A 3997-nucleotide genomic window follows, 5' to 3' on the forward strand; every position below is an offset into this window, starting at 1 on the left:
CCCTGACTTTCTCAGTCTCTCATTGCCGAAAACTGGAACACAGTGATCCCTGCAATCACTGACTGCCTGTCATTGCTTCTATTTCAGACTGGATATTATGTGCCAACATCTATATCAAACATACAGCCCAAAATCAGATGACTATCTGATATTGAAATAGCTTTCTTAATTTTGTTTCAGGAAATACAAATTGATGTAACTAGATTAGGGGAATATCAATTGATTTCTAAACTTCATTCTTATAAGATACATTTTCTTAATATTGATTTATTAATGGGATTATAAGTATGAGATCTTCAATGCCCTTTCCTATTTCCCTTGAGAAGGTATTTTCAGCTGCTTCTTAAACCAGTGCCCTCCAGCTGGGCAAAATATCTCCATAATACTGCTGGTTAGGCAGTTCCAGTGATGAAGAACAGCAATATGAGCAAGTAAGGTTAGTGTTTTAAGTTGGATGGTTTACATGCAAGTGGTTTACTGCCTTGTCCTTCTAACTGGTAAAGAATGCTGGTTTGGTAGGAAGTAATTGTTTAAGGTGCAACTAAATGCGCTGCTTTGTTATGAATGATGATGAGCTCCTCGGAGATTGTTGGAACCATTTTGAGAGTTTGAGGTACAAATCCAACATAATGCTGCTGAAACCATAACCTCTGCATAAAAGAAACAATGATTACCACATATATAGAATTTGCCCTCAGAATAACAATAGATTACTTGCTCATACAATCAACTTCCCTTGTTCAGCAAATTGCAGATGCTGGCAGTATTAACTTTAGATAAAATGCTAGAAATATCTGTCAGGCAGAATGAAACAAACATCATCAAATCAAAATTTAACTTTATTTCTTATTACCAGATTTCCAGCACTTAATTTGGAAAATGCTGGTAATATGAAATAAAGTTAAAATTTGAACTGAAATGTTTGTGAGATGTACATGTGAGATGTACATCCAGAAGGCAAGTCTTAGCTTTGTGAAGGGCCTTTTGTCCAGGAGGGAGGGCTCCAATTGTCAAACCTTGACACCTTCTTTAACACAAAGTTTCCAAAGAAAAAGAGCTAATAAGTTATTAATTGGCACTGCAATATCCCGTGTAACGCATTCAAAGCTGCACCGTCCAAACACAAAATAATTTAAATTATCTATTTGAGGCTGACATCTAATCTGGAAAGTAACTTCACACACAATATTCATCATTGGCTTAGAAAGCCTGCAACTGAGAAGAAATACATTTCAAGCTCTTTTTGATACTTCAAGATTAGAGATTAAACACACACTGCCTTCAGTCATAATTAATTTGAATTGATTCGAAAACTCAAATACTATTCTGAGAGAGGAGGACCTTACAGCAAACTGCTTTGGTTTTCTAAATTGACACATCCAAGTAGGGAAACATGACCACAGAAACAACGGCCAAATGATTCCATACAACATCGTCTGATCTTGGCCTGTCCTCAATGGATTTGAAAAACTGGAGACAAGTTTACAGTTAATGATTCCAGCCCATCGCCAACATTTTTTATTTCAGATTTTCAGTATCTGCAATTTTTAAAATTTTGATTTGGTGTAAGGTATGGAGTTGTTAGGAGGGCAGAAATGTATTTACTCAGGAAACACCATACAGAATCTATTTATTCAATAAAAACTACTTAAATAATTCAACGGATCTATATCAAATGACTCATGACCAAAGCTGTAGTAGTCTTCAGATAAAACGGTTATTTTTCCAGAAATTGCAGTGTGTGAAGGATAATTAGAAAACAGAAATTATGTGCTTAATGTGAATCCCAGTTATCAATAGTATTGCAGTCTTCAGTTGTGATTGATGTTTTGTTTTACTCTGGCCTGATATTGTGCTATCACTCTACACATTCAGTTAACTTTTTTTCCCCCCTCTTTCCCAGTTCTGATGAAGGGTCTTCATCAGGAAACATTACCAAGTTTCTCTTTCCACAGATGCTGCCTGACCTAAGTCTTTCCAGCATTTTCCGGTTTTATTTCAGACTTTCAGCATCTGCAGTTTTTTTGTTTTTCATTTAATTTATTTTTTGTTTATCTCATTATTATTTGTGATACCTTGGTGTGTACAAATTAATTGCTGTAGTTTCCTAAATTAGAAAAATGACTACTCTTCAAAAGTAATTCAAAACCAACATATTTTAGATCCTGCAAATCTGAAATACAAACAAAACATTTTGGAAATAGTCAGCAAATCAGACAGCTTCCATGGAGTTAACATTTCAGGTCAATGCCTTTTCATCAATAACTCCAGAATTTTCAAAAATCTTCCAATGACTAAAGTACTGTGGCCGTGACAAAAACAGAGTAATGCAACAAAGACCATTCTTCCCATCATGAGTATGTTTCTATAAATCTAATTACTTCTTTGCGAGGAGAGGTCATGTAAAAGTTGAAGAAATAGAAGAGTGCAAGTTTAGCATGTTTTACAAGAGGAAGGTAACAAGGAGGCAATAGAAGAAAAGGATACTGGATTGTAGAATGTCCAAAGGAAGGAAAGCAGGGAAACACATTTGAGGAGTTGGGGTAAAGCAGAAAAACAGGAGTGGTGCTTTGTTGGAAGAGGAGTAAACCTGGTAGCAACACTTAGGATGGAATAGTAAAGACTGTATCTGCATTAACTGAGAGGTAACAGGAGCAAAGAATAACAATTTCTTTGGGAGAGAATGAAAAATACCCACTTTAACGTGTAAAGTAGATAAAGATTACCATTTTATATAGAACATAAAACAGTACAGCACAGGAACAGGCCCTTCAGCCCACAATGTTTGTGCCAAACACGATGCCAAGTCAAACTAAATCTCTTCTGCCTGCACATGATCCATATCTTTGCATATTCATGTGTATCTAAAAGCCTCTTAAACACCACTATTGTATCTGATTCCATCATTACCCTTGGCAGCCCGTTCCTGGCACCCACCACTCTCTGTGTAAATAAAAACTTGGCCTGCACATCTCCCTTAGACTTTCCCCCTCTCACCTTTAATGCATATTTTCTAGTATTTGACATTTCTACCCCAGGAAAAAAAGATTCTGAGTGTCCACCCTATCCATGCCTCTCATAATTTCAGATCTGACCTCAGCTTCCGATGCTCCAGAGAAAACAACCCAAGTTTTTCTAACCTCTCCTGAAAGCTCATACTCTCTAATCCAGGCAGCATCCTGGTGAACCTCTTCTGTACCCTTTCCAAAGCCTCCACATCCTTCCTGTAATGGGGCAACCAGAATTGCACACAATACTCCAAGAGCAGCCTAACCAATTTTTTATATAGTTGCCACATGATTTCCTTGCCCTTGTATTCAATGCCACGACCAATGAAGGCAAGCCCTCTTTACCACCCTATCTAATAGTGTGGCTACTTTCAGGGAGCTATGGACTTGGACCACAAGATCCTTCTGTATATTAATGCTGTTAAAGGTCCTGCCATTAAATGTAGGAGGCATTGAATACAGGAGTTGGGATGTTATGTTGAAGTTGTACAAGACATTGGTGAGGCCAAATTTAAAGTATTATGTGCAGTTCTGGTCACCTACCTACAGGAAAGCTATCGATAAGCTTGATGAGTGCAGATAAAATTTACATGGATGTTGCCAGGACTTGAGGACCTGAATTATAGGGAAAGGTTGAATAGGTTAGGACTTTATTCCCTGGAGCGCTGGAGAATGAGGGGAGATCTCATAGAAGTATACAAAATTATGAGGGGTATAGATAGGGTGAATGTATACAGGGTTTTTCTCCTAAGTAGTGTGAAATGAGAACTAGAGCACATAGGTTTAAGGTGAAAGGTGAAATATATAAGGGGAATCTGAGGGGAAACTTCTTCACTCAGAGGGCAGACTCTATGACTCTACTAACTCACCGTGCATCTTAATCAGCCTACCATGAGGGACCTTGTCAAATGCTTTACTAATATCCATGTAGACAACATCCACTGCCCTACCCTCAGTCACCTTTGTCACCTCCTCAAAAAACTCCATCA

The sequence above is a fragment of the Pristis pectinata genome, chromosome 8 (genome assembly GCF_009764475.1).
Source record: "Pristis pectinata isolate sPriPec2 chromosome 8, sPriPec2.1.pri, whole genome shotgun sequence".
NCBI lineage: Eukaryota > Metazoa > Chordata > Chondrichthyes > Rhinopristiformes > Pristidae > Pristis > Pristis pectinata.